The following is a 15,821-nucleotide window of genomic DNA, read 5'->3' as shown; positions in this document are numbered from 1 at the left end:
ATTTCTCAGCAAATTCATTTTATACACTGAAATGCAGCTTTTGACGAAACTCATGGCTCTGCCTGAATGTGCCTTTGACTGTGGCTTAAGCAGCTGCCTCTGACTCTTCTGAAGTCTGTCAGCTTGTGAAAGAGATGTGAAGGGGCCAACCCTGCCTCCCAGTGGGAACAGAATCAAGAAGTTTTGCTGTCCTCCCTGCCCTCCCTGTTCCGGCTACCTCTTTTTGCCGGTCCCCACTGGAGCAGAGAGAAAGGCAGAGTGGCTGTGGGAAATGCTGCTTCTGGTGCTGAGGTGGTCTCAATCTGTGTGCCAGCAAGTGTGGCGCTTGGCCATGTATCAACTTTGGAACCAGATAGTGCTACGTTTGAACCTTGCTTTCTCCTCTGAGATCTTGTGTAAATTATTTCATCAGTCTGATCTTGTTCTATCTCTGGGCCTCAGTTTTCTCATTTAGAAAGTGAGAAAGATAAGAATACTAGCTCCCTCTCGGATTTTCTAAGTTCATTTTTTTTTGTACCCAGAGCAAAATAAGTTCTCCTTAATGATTGTTTACTCCACAACCTTTATCAGAGATTCCATTCTGGACATCTTTGTTTTGACAGGTATACCAGTTAGCTTCTGCTGGGTAATGAACTACCCTAAAACATTTTAAACAAAACCATTTCCTGAGCTCAGCGTTCTTCCGATTGGCAGTTTGAGCTGGATTTAGCTGGACGTTGTGTTGTGGATTTGGCTGATGTTGGCTGGGCTTGCTCTTAACTGCGTTTAGCTGGTAAGGCACCCAAGGCTGCCTGTGACAGGGGAGCCTTTCTGGAGAGGCTGGATTTGTTCCCACGGAAATAGCGGAGGTACCAAGAGAGCAGAGTGGAAGCTGTAAGACCTCTTGAGACCCAGGTGTGGAATAAACACAACGTTTCTTCTGCCACATTCTTTCGGTTCATCAACTCATAAGCCCAGCCCAGATTTAAGGGGCATAAAATACATTCCGTTTCTTGATGGAGGAGCTGAAAGAATTGGTGCAATATTTGCCGTCTACCAGGTAAGCTCCTTCTAGATACAGTTTTAATTAACAGAAGGAACACTGTACTGCATGACAGGATGCTTGGTTCTTAGTCACTTCACTGAGTCTATCATCATCTACAAAGGAGGGCATTTGTAGCAAAGCTTTGTTATTTTAATTTAAAATTGCGTCTCCGTCTCCTTGTGATTCATCCCAGAGCTAAGACAAGCATTGATGCCATGCATTTATTTATTGGGGGGTTGGGGACACCTCCTCTTTTTTTTTCTTTGTAACAGGTGTCCTGGGAAATCCTTCTGGAGTAGCAATCTGGCCCTTCATCTCATTTTGTCAATCCGATCACCCTAGGGTAGGGCAATTTAACAGGAGTAATTAATCATTGTATTTTCTGAAATTCGAAGCCAAGGCACATTAGCCTCATACCAGAGAGCATGTATGCAAGTGAGGGGGTTATGAAGGAGTGTGTGTAATGAGAGAGGTAAGAGTCTTATAATTAAGGAGGAGCATAAATAATAATGAAAGTCATTAGTGCCACTCGGTTGAAAGAATGTCATCAATGTAATTGGGGCATTAAAGTGAAATCCATTATGACAAACATTAACACATACAGAGGAGGGGAAAATGTGGTTATCTTGAGTTTGACAGATAGTGTCAGCTTCCAGTGGGGCCCAGATGGCATTCAGGAAAATGTTATGAGCAGTTTTATTTTAATATTTTTGGTTATGTGATATTTGGGAATCGAATGACACAAACACATGAGGAATTTTCACATGCCTGGCCTTGAAGCGGCTGGCAGAGAGGGGAGGTCACCGGAGGCAGCAGCCGACTGGAGGACTTCCATCTCAGTGCACGATGTTTTTTCTTAGGTGTTGTGAAAACTCAAGGCATATGATGCAGCCTGGCATTTTTTCCTCTGTGAAATTCCCCGTTGAACCAGACATGCAGTTTGGATGCTTTCTTTAAAAAATAGCAAAGTGTGGGGGGAGCGACAGGGATGAGAATGAGGACATTTAAACAATTATGCAGGAAATTATATGATGCTAAAATTGAACACGGACAGACTGTGCAATGGCAGGATTCCCACTCGTGCTGAGCTTTGCAAAGTAGAGGATTTTTTTCTCTCTCTGGGACTGTCGTTTTTGAGCGTGAAATAATTTAGAATATAAAACAAAAGAAAAAATTTAAATATGTCTAGAGATGGAGGCAAAGAAAAACAAAAAAGAAGGCAGTTGTAAAAAATAAGAGAATTAAGATGAAGTGTGAGAGAGGGAGAGTGTGTGTGTGTGTGTGTGTGTGTGTGTGTGTGTGTTCAAAAGTAGAAAATGATAAATGATGGCAGTGGTTTGGAAAGAGGTATGTTCTTCTCTGGGGTTTCTTTTTTTTTTTAATAAATTTATTTTATTTATTGATTTATTTTTGGCTGCATTGGGTCTTTGTTACTGCGCACAGGCTTTCTCTAGTTGCAGCAAGCGGGGGTTGCTCTTCATAGCAGTGCATGGGCTTCTCATCGTGGTGGCTTCTCTTGTGGAGCATGGGTTCTAGGTGCGCGGGCTTCAGTAGTTGTGGCACGTGGGCTCAGTAGTTGTGGCTCACGGGCTGTAGAGCGCAGGCTAAGTAGTTGTGGTGCACAGGCTTAGTTGCTCTGCGGCATGTGGGATCTTCCTGGACCAGGGATCAAACCTGTGTCCCCTGCATCGGCAGGCAGATTCTTAACCACTGCGCCACCAGGGAAGCCCTCTGGGGTTTCTTTCCAGGGTAGGACAGACTCGAGGGGATTGAGTCTCTGCCAGCAGGGGTATCATGAGGATTCAATGAGTCTATATATGTAAAAGCCTTAGCACACTGACTAATGGTAAACCCTCAATAAATGGGAGCTATAATAACTATCATTATAAGTGTTATTGTATGTCAAGACTGGTAGAGCAATCCATATATGGGGGGGTCTAGATTATTCATGCATGATGGGGAAGAGGGCAGAGTACATTGACATCTGTGTCAAACCCACTGTATGCAAAGAGATTTAGATAATATGTTAGCTCATTTAATCCACATGGCAAACCTGCTCAGCAGGTATTATTGCCTATAATCTAGGAGACAAAGGCTCAGTTTAACGCATGTAAAGCAGTTAAAATAGTGATTGGTACATAATAAAGTCTCAATAAATACTAGCTCTTATGATTGCCACACTCAAAGTCACACAGCCAACCATTGGAAGAGTCAGGTTTTAAATCCTTCTCTCGTTAATTCCAGCTGCACCAAGCTGCCTCTCGCCTGACTCACCTGGAACAATCTGCACCCCACAGATGAACACTCTAGGGTGAAAAGGCTGTGGAGACAGCTGGGATGTGATGGAAAGGCTTTGAAGCTTGGAGCCAGATACTTAAGTCGAAATCCCTGATACTTAGATGCATGGTTTGTGTAGTGCACATGGAATCAGGAAGGAAGGACTGGCTACCCCAGTTACTGGGAAAACTGTTAGTGCTCATATAAGGTCATGGCCCTTCCTGAGATAGTCCATACTTGATCTTGATGACTAATGGCTATGGAAGTGTGAAGGCATAGACATCCCAGCTTAGTAGGAACGACTCAGAGGGGCCATCATAGCTCTAGGGCTCCTCACGTGCAGGGGTGTGTGTGTGTGTGTATGTGTGTGTCTGAATGTTGCCTGAAGCTGTCAAAGGTCCTGCATGACAACTGGATTCCTCCTTCCCATCCCCTGTCTTTTCCATCCCTTCCACAAGAGTGGATCCCAGACACTCTTTTTAATAAACATTCTGCTGATTAAACTCTAGTTCAGAATCTGCTTCCTGGGGAATTCAAGTGCAGACAGTTTTGAATCTGCAAAGGGAGGTGGTATGGTAGTTGCCTAAGAGGTTTCTGTGAGGCTCTGAGGGGAACTAGTCAGCCTGTTCAGGCAGGAACACAGCTCTGAGCACATAAAGGAGTTTCAGAAAATATTACTGAATCTAAAGCTGAGTTGATTAAAGAAAAGATGATGAGCACACATCGTAACATCAGCACTGAGCAGGATCATTCAGGGGGTCTGAAGAATTTCAATCAGCATCTCCATCCCACCCTGAGGAGATGCCATCCTGCATTCAGGTTCATCCCCAGGAGACAAAAGAGATTGTTTGAGTAACAGTGTCTTGCTGAACTTCCCCCATGTATGTGCTCTGATGTAGGAAAAAACCTATTTAAAATGAATATCAAAGACATCAGAGAAGAACAAAAAAGAGTCATAAAATGACAACATTTAAACCTAAGAGGAAATGTAGAGAACAGGCTTGTGTCTTGATTTAGGAAGCCTGACTTAAGAGTCTAAATAATAAGTAATGATAATAATAATAAGAGTGGAACTAAGGAGGAACAATCAGAAGCAAGAGACGGACTGACTTAATTTTGTCTGTTTGCTTACTTGTGTTTTTTTGTTTGTTTGATTGATTGATTGATTGATTGATGGCTGCTTTTGGGTCTTCGTTGCTCACATGGGCTTTTTCTAGTTGCGGCGAGTGGGACTACCCTTTGTTGTGGTGCACGGGCTTCTCATTGTGGTGGCTTCTCTTGTTGCGGAGCATGGGCTCTAGGCGCGTGGGCTTCAGTAGTTGTGGTGCATGGGCTCAGTAGTTGTGGCTCATGGGCTCTAGAGTACAGGCTCAGTAATTGTGGCACATGGGCTTAGTTGGTCCACGGCATGTGGGATCTTCCTGGCCCAAGGATCAAACCCATGTCCCCTGCATTGCCAGGCAGATTCTTAACCACTGCAACACCAGGGAAGTCCCTGCTTACTTGTTTTTAAATTACATTTTTATTTATTTTAAATCAGATGAATAGTATATAAATATGATCTCATAATACAAAAAAGCAAGTTAGTCCTTTAAGGATCTAACCCTAAAGGACTAGATCCTGCTCACCCTAGAGGTCTTTGGCAATAGAAAACATTGTTGGGCTAGAGATTCTTTTCTATTAGTGAATACAGTATTTGCTTTTATATTTTTATTTGTTTTTTTAGAATTTTCAATTACTTTTTGAGTTTTTTTTAACTTACATTTTTCTTTAAGATATCTTATTTCTTCAAACTCTTACAAATTATTTGTAGAAGGTTGTTCGTAACTTATTTTGGAATTAAACAAAAGGAACCTCACATTTGTAGCAAAATTACCCTTATACTTCCTAAGAGTGTTTATTTGTATATTGTTCCTTATTTTCTTAAAGAATTTTCTGATTTTCAAAGAATGAGCTGTGTGCGGGAAAAATAATCTTTGTTATAATTAAAATTACAGTAATTTAATCATTATACTTTTATATTATTTTAAGTTTTGGTTTAACTACAATTGTCTTTCTATTTTTTACAGTTGGATATTTAGATAATCACATCAACTGTTTTTGTAATTATCTATCTATCTACCTATCAATCTCTATCCATTATTTGTAGGGCTGTGAAATCCCCTCTGAGCACAGCTTTAGCTACTTCCTAGTGGCTTGAAAAACGGGTCATTTATTTTAAATAGTTTCTATATTGTTACTGCATTTTACCTAGTTTATTATTTAAAAGTATAAAATTTAATTTCTCAACATGTTTTGGAGGGCATTAGCCATTAATATATTATTGATTTATAATTCAGTTTCATCAGGGTTAGAAAATAGATTGTCAGCATGTATTTTTTAATTAGAGATAATTCCCTGTTGCCTAGCATATAATCTGTATTTATAATGTTTCCTAGGTTTGTAAAGAATGCATATTTTTTCTTTGGAAATTATGAGCTGCTCTAGAGAGTTATTTGATTGTAGTTATTGTTTGTATCACTTAACTCTTATATCTTTACTATTTTTCCCTTCTTTTAGGGAAAAGGTTTCAAAGTCTCTCCTATGAATTCTCCCACTTCAGCTTTATATATTTGTGAAGATATTGCAAAATCTCTTTGCATTTTCAAAATTCCATCATTAGAAATGGATTACTTTCCATCCAAATGGATTTTTATTTTCAAAAATTTTCTAAAGAAATACCATCAGCCTTAGAAAAGGTGATACTTCCAGCTGGCCTGGCAATTGCAAGGTATTGATGCCTCTCTCTTCCCTCCTGGGCCTTTGCCAGTCTTGGCTAATTGATCAAGGTCTTCCTTCCTGCAGAGTCCAGATGCTACCTTGGAATATACTGCTCAAGTCAGTTGCTACCAACTGATCACAGTTTGCCCTTCAGTTAAAACCTATTTGCCCTCCCTGTTTTAAACATTATTAGTCAATGTAAGAAAGTAAAGTTGACCAATGCCTACGAGGTTTGGAGAGATGCCTCAGATTAATACTTTATCTGTCAAGCTAAAGCTGTTGGCCAACACTGTTTAACATGGGAAATCTCAAGATAAAAAGTATCCTTGAGACCTTCTCAAAATAATTATTTGACAAAATCCAGACAGCCAAGTGATGAATCAAAATAAACAATTCTGCATTAAAGAAACTATGGCCATGGAATCCATCAAAAAAAGATTAAACAATTATAGTTACAGGACAGAATATACACAGTTTATACTCTGACCATGGAAACACAGAGTGTTACTGGCTGGAAATAAGTTAAAATAGCTGATCTGTGATTATTGGGAGGATATTTTGGGGGAAGGATAAAAGCTGTTGACCTCACCTAATCTTCTTTTAAACATCTTGGTAACTAAACCCCTTGGTAAATAATGATATTTGGTAGGAGGGAGGGTTCTTATCTACGGAATTGTCTTCACAGAATACCCATGGGTTAGGATTGCCTATGATGAACAAGACTAGTACAAATGGATTTATGAAACATAATTCCCAAGAAATATTATATAAGCTATATGACAATCTAGAATATCAAATGAAAATGTCTCATGACTAAAATGTTTTCCACTGGGTAAGACTCTAGCAAATTTCAATTAGAGGCCTGCTATATTACTCTAGTCCAAAGATCTCTTCTCAGAAGGAAGAATCTGAGGAACTATTAATGGTCTCTGGGACCTCTCTTCACTTTGCTTGGGCCTCTCAATTCTTGCATATTGAAATTATCAGTAAAGCTTGGTGTTGAGTAAGGCCATTCATTTTCTTGACTCATATTTGACAATCAGTTCTTCATGTTTGCTGAGTAAGAAAATTGGGAAGATGCATAGACAGAAGTACGAAACTGAGTATTTCATCTTTCTTAGCATGGAATCCAGCAGAATTGAAACATGGGACTAACAAAATGTTTTACTCTCAACCTGTTAATGTTTTTCAAAGTATTCTTTACATACTTAGGGGATTTTTAGGCAATTCCATCACTTAAAGTGTAAAATGTTTACCTATTATTTAACAAATCATTTTGTTTTGCTTCTATTTCTCCTCATTCTATATCCAAGTAATTTATTATTATTATTAAAAGTAGCATGTACTATAAAATCCCTGAAAAATGTTTTGTTTCTATCTACCTACCTGTACTTTTTTTCAAGGAGAGCACACGTTATAAAGATTATTTAACATTAAATTCTTTATAATATGTGTGAATAATTTTCAAATGATAAATTATTTATTTAAAAACTGTGTGCCAGATCCTTAGTAAGGATTGATTTAACAAATGTCAGGACCTATGGAAATGCTAAAGGATGGGGAAGAAAATGATTAAAATGTGGAACCCAGCATTCTCAATCCTAACATTTTGTCTCCAATCTGGTAATTTATACAGATTTTTAGAGTGTTCATTCTCCCTTATTTTTTCTACATGCACAGCTACTTATAATGTCCTAAGCAGTATTTTAAGTGATAATAAAAAGAAAAAGGATAGAAAGTCTTCCCTCAAGGAGTTTAGAGTTCAAAATAAAAGTAGAAGTGTGGTGTATTGTTAAAGGTAACAAGCTCTGTATAAAGTGCCAAGGAGACTTGGAAGAGGAAACAGTAACTGCTTGGAGCAGCTAAGGAAGGCTTCCATGAAGAGATCAGTGTACAAACTAGGGACATCTAATTCATGGTATATAGGAAAGTTTTAAGACTTTGATATTCCATTATTCAAAATAACACCTTGAATGAGGTGCAAAATACAACATCACACCTGATTGAAATAGTCATTGAAATAGTCATGAATAGTCATGTCAGCACTGTAAACCTTGACAATTAACATCGTTATGGATTGACATAAACTCTTTGGGTTTCATTTTCTTTATCAGATAAAAAGTGGGGTTGAATTGCATTACCCAATACTTTTTGAACACAGGAATCATTGTTACCAAGACTAATAATAAATTTATACCAGAAGACAGACTATAACCAAAACCTACCCTAGGAGGCATTAGCTTAGGAATCAGGCAGCAGGTGTGCAAATCCTGATATAAGAAGTTGGAAAGAGCAAAATGTCTGACGAAATTGTTACCTACAGTAACCTAAGAAGCAAATCACATTCCTTACATGCATGAGGGCATAGGGGGAAAGTATGAAGACAGAACATGTTAGCAATGTGTGTAGAATATTGTTGGATGCTTTGGCAAAGTGTTAAAAGAAAGAGATTAACTCCAGATAGAATTGGCTGGTTTCCAAATAAAAATGAAGGAAAGCAAAGGGTTCTAATGTTGGAAAAGCATACTGCATCTAAACCCTAGTTAAGATGGCAAATATAGAGGTTTTGAATGGAAATATGCCCAGTAAATCTGATCAATTGATTAAAATGATGTAAGCAAAAATCAAAGTAAGAGTATAGCCTATGTACTTATTGTTAAAATTTTTTCAGTGGGTTATTGTGCCTCAGGGAAAAGATTGAACAAAGGGTTTGGCCTTTACACCTGTTATTGTAGATAACCTCTTAGGAGCAGCATAGAGAGAGAGAGACAGGGAAAGAGAGCCAGAGGTGTGGGGAGCAAGGAGGAGGAACAGGAAAAGTTTAATAAACCACCATGAGTGTAGTTAGCACATAGAATTTACTGGTATCAAACTATAAGAAGCCAAGTAAGTTTTGAAAGATAGTTACTACCAAAGAAGCCAAGAGCTTGAGACTTAAAATGACCCTTTGGCTCTCAAATTGCTGCAGGCAAGAGGCAGAATAAGAAAGTCACACAACCCTCTAGGTGGGCCAAGGAGGATAATGGAAAAAGAACCACCCCCTCAGAAGGCATTGCCTAGAGACTCGAAGAGCAAAGACAAGGTTGCTTCTTTCCAAGAACAGAATCAAGACTTAAAGACTTCTCTGTATACAGAGAATGGAAGACCTTAAGAATGTCTACCCAGAGGATTTCAAATTTGCCACAAACCTGTGGCTGATATGTATTTCCCATTTCTCCACTTTCCAACTGGGAGTGTTTACTGTGGTTATCCTCTCCTTGTCCAATCTCTGCATTTGAGGGTAGGTTGATAGGGTGTCAGGAAATGCCTTTTAATTCACAAATTTCTGTAATATTCTACGAAAGTTCTTCTGCACCTGATATATAGTAATTACTACACATCACTAAGAGATCCTAGACTTTGAAATAAATGTGTTGATTAGTTGATATTTGGGATTGTCTCCCATGACGAGCGAGTAAATGGGTTTTGTTATTGTTTTTGGTTTTGTTTCCTAAATGTGTGGGAAGAAAGGGAACAAAGAGATATATGGTGATCGCTAGGATAGAAAATTACGGTATTTATGTATTTATGTGTCTGAAATTCAAAAAAATATCAAGGATAGCTGAATTTAACTAGTGTTCATGTCTAGGTGTTTGATGGCTCAGCAATGTTCGGATGAGTGATAATATAAAGACATACATACTATATAAATCAATGTACACTTATTTGCTTTTCTTGCCTTCACTTCAGGTAAAATCAATAATTATGTTTTTATATAAAGTTTGTCCCCTAATTTGTGTTCAGGTGACAATAGTAATAGAAAAGGTTAAAATATAAAGTAGAGGGACTTCCCTGATGGTCCAGTGGTAAAGAACCCGCCTTCCAATGCAGGGGACATGGGTTTGATCCCGGATGGGGAACTAAGATCCCACATGCCACAGGGCAACTAAGCCCACGCCACAACTACTGAGCTCGCGCATCTCAACGAGAGAGCCCGTGTGCTGCAAACTACAGAGCCCACGTATTCTGGAGCCCACGCGCCACAACTAGAGAGAGAAAACCCACACGCCACAACTAGGGAGAAGCCTGCATGCCCCAACGGAAGATCCCACATGCAGCAACAAAGATCCCGTGTGCTGCAACTAAGACCCAACGCAGCCAAAATAAATAAATAAATAATATAAATATATATATATATATACAGTAGAGATATAGTCAAAGTGCAGACAGTTTGAATATGAAACAAGCATAAACAATAAAAAATATAGAGTATAGCTTTTCAGGAATGTTATTTTTCTTCTAGATTGTTTATTATTTTTTGTTAAAATAAAATGAAAAAAATCAAATCACTAATTTGAACAAAATATAGTAAATTAATTTGGATTTATATTTTTTAATTATTTAAATCAAATTCATTACTCTTTAGATATAAAACTATTCACAATTCTAGCCTTTAATGTCCATCTAGATGCCAGTGTAAACAATCAGTATTGTCCTTCAGACATATTGCCCAATTTTATCAAATAAAAATGCAAGACACCCCATTAAATTTGAACCTCAGATAAACAGCAATAGTTTTTCGTATAAGTATGTTCCAGATATTGCATTAAGGCATACTTATTCTAAAACAGTTACCCATTTTTTAATCTAAAATTCAAATTAAACTGACTGTCCTGTATTTTATCTGGAAACCCTAATATACTATAAATTTAACAGTAATTGAATTTGCTGAATATTGCAACATGTTCCAGAGTCACTAGATACAACTGTTACAAATAGTATGGTGATACATAAGTAAATATCTGAGGAGGAATTAATTGAAAACCACAAGTAGCAACAAAACAGACACTTGGCAATACAGGGAACATATTTCAATATATTAAAAAAAAACATTAAATTCACCCCCAGAGGATAGATTTGACATGTTAATTAATTTGTCTTTTCTCTTACCTAAGTGCTTCCACTGCTCAGATTCCTCCTGCATTCCAAAGCAGCATCCGTCTTCATACTTAGCAATGCCAGGCATTTTCAAGGTAGTCAAACACAGGTGTCTTCTGTCTCTAGGCCATAGGGCAGAAGTCCTGGAGAAGGGTTTTCCCCCAACACCTGAGCCCTGCAATGGGATTAGTCATGGGAGTAGAGTTAAGAGTTATGACTTATGCTCTACCATGCAAAGTCCTTCATCCCAGTGTCATTGGGGCACATGTATTCCTTAATGTGTGTGTGTGTGTGTGTGTGTCTGTGTGTGTGTGTGTGTGTGTTCTTATAAAATCCTGGGCTCTTGAACACCCAGGACCCAGAGTAGACATCCCTCATACCCAGGTGTAAAATGAATAAATTAGACCTTAGATATATTTCTTTCCGACTGTCTCTGCTCTGACAATTCCCCAGTCCCCTTTGTAGGCCCCCTTTAGTCCATGTGACTAGTCCTGGGCAATGGACTGTGAGGAGAACTGGGTACTGTGTGTCATGTCTGTGCCATTTCAGAGCTGGTATGACATCCTTCATCTGTCTCCGATAGTATCTACTGTGGAGATGGCAGCACAAGACTGTAGGGCCTCCATTTTTGACCAAGTGGAAAAGAGCCTGGCACAAACCCACATTAGATATGTAGCAAAAGCAAAAAAATAAACGTCTGTTAGGACAAAACCAGAAGGATTTTGGAGGTTTATTCCTTCCATCAAAGCATAGCCTGGCATAATATGAATAATGTCAGTTCCGTACTTTAAAAGAGCTTTCCACATTCTAAGATTATGTATCCACCTGTTTTTTTTTAATCGTAGTTTGTGTTTTTTAAATTTATATTTAAATATTTAATCAAACTGGAATTTTATTTTAGTGTAACATATACCATACATATTTAAGGTTTTATTCCAAAAAACATGTCCAGACAAAATTTATTACCTAATCAATGATTTCCCCAGTAATTTCCAATAAAATTTTTATCATCCACCGAATCAGGGGTCACAAACTATTTTCTGCAAGCCAAATCTGCCTATTTTTTAAAAAATAAATAAAGTTTTATTAGAACCCAGTTATGCCCATTTGTTTACATGTTGCTGTGGCTGCTTTCATACTATGGCCGAATTGAGTAGCTATGACCAAGACCGTATTCAACTGAAAGACAAGAAGTAAAGTTCAAAAATATAGACAGGATAATCATTAAAAAGAAGAATTCTCAACAAAAAATAGAGATAAATATGTGAGGTATTGGGTTTGTTGCCTAGATGATGAGAATCCTTTCACCATGTGTATGTATATCAAATCACCACCATGTACACTTTGAATGTCTTACAACTTTGTTTGTCAATTATACCTCAATAAAAGCTGGAGGGGGGAAGAAAAAGAAGAATGGGATCTTGCCTAGAACACATCAAGCCTTAGTATAACCCATCAGTAATTAGAACAGTGTGATACTGGTTAGATGAAAACTTAGTGCTATCACCTCATTTTGGAAATTTAAAAATAAAAATGATGCTTTAAGGTGGAAATGACTTACTGAAATCGCATAGTTGATTTCATGGCTGATTCAGGACCAAACTCCTGGCCTCCTGCAAGCCACTCTTGGTCTCTGTTTACTTCAGTACATGTTACTTTCTCACAGACCGACTAGCTTTATAAAGCAGGGAATCTAGGTTGTACTGTGGTAACAAAAAATCTGCAGAAGTCAGTGGCCTAAAACATAATTTTTTTTTCTTGCTTAGTTTGTCTGACATGGGTCACTGTTGCAGTCTACTCTACACAGTCACTCGGGGACCCAGTTTGATGCAGGCTATCACCATGGAGCTGGACTATCTGGGCATCTGACCTCCTCTGTAGTTGTGTGGGGGCCAAGGAGAACCCAGAGGATTTTGCAGAGGCTTCTTACAGCCTCAGCCCAGAAGTGATATGTGCAACTCTGTTCACTTATTTTTAGTGAGAATTTGTCACATGGCCAAGCCTGACTGCCAAAAGGCTGGGGCGTGTGCTGACCTCTAAAGGAAAGAAGTGGGTGTGGTGAGCCCTGGGTTACAATTGCATGTGATTAAGTGGAAGTAACTGAATTGTTAGACTGGTGATTTCTTTCTTTTTTTAATATTATTGGAGTATAGTTGATTTACAATATTGTGTTAGTTTCAGGCATACAGCAAAGTGATTCAGTTATACATACACATATATTGATTCTTTTTCATTCTTTTCTCATACAGCTTGTCACAGAATGTTGAGAAGAGTTCCCTGTGCTATATGGTAGGTCCTTGTTTGTTATCTATCTTATGTATAGTAGTGTGTGTATGTTCATCCCAAGCTCCTGATTTATCCCACCCCCCCCCCGCCATCATTTCCCCTTTGGTAACTATAAGTTTGTTTTTGGTATTTGTAAGTCTATTTCTGTTTCGTAAATAAGTTCATTTGTGTCCTTTATAAAATTAGACTCTGCATATGAGTAATATCATGTTATATTTGTCTTTCTCTGTCTGACTTACTTCACTCAGTACGATCGTCTCTAGGTCCATCCATGTTGCTGCAAATGGCATTATTTTGTTCTTTTTTATGAATGAGTGATATTCCATTACATATATGTACCACGTCTTCTTTATCCATTCATCTGTCAATGGACATTTAGATATGCTTCCATATCTTGGCTATTGTAAATAGTGCTGCAGTGAATATTGAGGTGCATGTATATTTTCTAATTATGGTTTTCTCCAGATTATGCCCAGGAGTAGGATTGCTGGATCATATGATAGTTCAATTTTTAGGTTTTTAAGGAGCTTCCATACTGTTCTCCATAGTGGTTGTACCAATTTACATTCCCACCAACAGTGTAGGAGGATTCCCTTTTCTCCACACCCTCTCCAGCGTTTATTGTTTGTAGACATTTTGAAGATGGCCATTCTGACCAGTGTGATGTAATACCTCATGGAAGTTTTGATTTGCATTTTTCTGATAATTAGTGATTTTGAGCGTCTTTTCATGTGGTTTTTGGTCATCTGTATCAGACGAGTGATTTCTTATCTGATTGAAAGATAAGAAATTATTTCTCTCCCACAGAAGCTTCCGGTTTTTTAACATATTCCTGACTCTCTGTGTCTGTACCCTCATCCTGAGAGTTGAAGGGTAAATATATGTCAAATCAGTGATTTTGGCCCTGTGTGCTTAAAATGGTTAAATTGATAAGCAAAAAAAGGGGATGAAAACAATCGTTTGGAGGCTTGCTCATGGCTCCCAGGGATCTGCTGTATTCTGGAGTGAAGGAGGGCAGAGTTCACCAAATCATCCGCAAATTCTTGGCCTGAAAGAGTTCACTCAGCTTCCTCAAATATTTACCATTTTTTAATAGAAAGAAAAGTGTTTAGTGTTTGTGTGAAGGGAAAAGCTTGAAGCAAGAAGATAATTAGTAAATTCACAGAATTTTTATTTACTTCTCTTTCCAAAATGAAAATTTTGCCTTATGACAATTCAATTAAAAATACACACTTAACAACATTTTGTAGGTTTGTAATGGTATATTTATTTTTTTATTCTATGTAATTTATACCAGGAGGCAAAGGTCAACTAGCTCTTTAATAAAGATTAGTAATCAAAACAAAAGATATTCTGAAGCTGATGTAGCATCTTTAAATCTAGTATTATGCCAAAATGTAAAATAAAGGCACGTTTGACAGGCAATTCAGATTTAAAGATTTACACTAATGGGATAATCCTCCAGTTTGGAAACCACACCCTCCAGTAGCCTTCACTTTTGCATAATACCCATGTTTTGTATTTAATACACCACTCTGCTGTCATTAATATATTGATATAGTCAATGTCATGGAGATAATGCCCATGACTTATTCTAAAGAAGAGAATAAGTAGCATATTATAAAGTGACATGCATTTTGCAATCCATTTATGCAAAATATACCTGTATATTTATGGATATAAATGCACAGAAATTGGCTAAGCATGAAAGTGCTGGCTGTTGAGGTGGTGGTATTTTGAGAGATTTTATTTTGTTCCTTTTTCATTTTGATTTCCACCCTCATTTTGTTTTTTACGATAAATCTCTATAGACTTTGCAAACGTGCATTTATTTTTCAAAATTAAAAAAATTTCTTTGGAGAGTAGCTTTGGAGAACAAATTGTACATTCATGTAGAATTATAAATCTGCACATTGTTCTTTAGATGCTGGATATTGGCCTACAACTGGGTTTCCAGTAAGATCATAGTACTGTTTTGAAATAGTAACACTGTGAATATATTTTACCTTTTAAACACACACACACACCATTTTAAGTTATGAAGAACAGTTAAAAATGCAAATGTGCTATATTTCATTAGAGATGGATTGTAGCTGTTTTATTCTAGTGGCTAATTCATAGACCTTTTAATGTTATCTCATTGTGGAGAAGCCAAATATATTATTCCAGTTCTGAATAACTTGGTAACCTTTTTTGTCTTCCTTTGCGTGAAAAAGGGAGCGGTGTCCATTACGGAAGAAAATGCTGTATCTCAGGGCCAGGAATGTAAAACTAGAGACAGGATTACACATTTGCTTTGGCAAATGCTAGATTATGCTCTGTATCATTCCTTGCATTGCAGGGAGAAACATTTTCCTCTATCCTTCCCAAATATGCCCCTGATGCTTCTGCTACATTTCTGCTTTCAATTCTGGGCTCTGTTTTTAAAAATCAAAAACATCTTTCATGGGTTCCGTGGGAAGTTGAGAACACTTCATGCTGAAGGAGGTCCTAGAGGGTAGAGCTAACCCTAGGCAGGTAGAGAGGCCCCTAGACGTCTTGCCTGAACACACGCCTG

At 37.9% G+C, this 15,821-nt stretch overlaps 1 protein-coding gene across 1 annotated transcript in view; it reads left to right on the top strand.

Moving 5' to 3' along the window:
* Positions 1-764: 764 nt before the first annotated feature.
* The window catches only part of ARPP21 (cAMP regulated phosphoprotein 21), a 181,253-nt gene continuing 166,196 nt past the window's right edge, over positions 765-15,821 (top strand). Inside the window, exons 1-2 of the mRNA XM_060308035.1 lie at positions 765-1,039; positions 13,228-13,267. The gene's annotated coding sequence lies outside the window, so the exon portion shown is untranslated. The remainder of the gene's footprint in view (positions 1,040-13,227; positions 13,268-15,821) is intronic.

Source organism: Globicephala melas, chromosome 11, assembly GCF_963455315.2.
Source record: "Globicephala melas chromosome 11, mGloMel1.2, whole genome shotgun sequence".
Taxonomy (NCBI): Eukaryota; Metazoa; Chordata; class Mammalia; order Artiodactyla; family Delphinidae; genus Globicephala; species Globicephala melas.
Note: the sequence above shows the minus strand (reverse complement) of the source record. Positions and strands in the feature narration are given on the sequence as shown.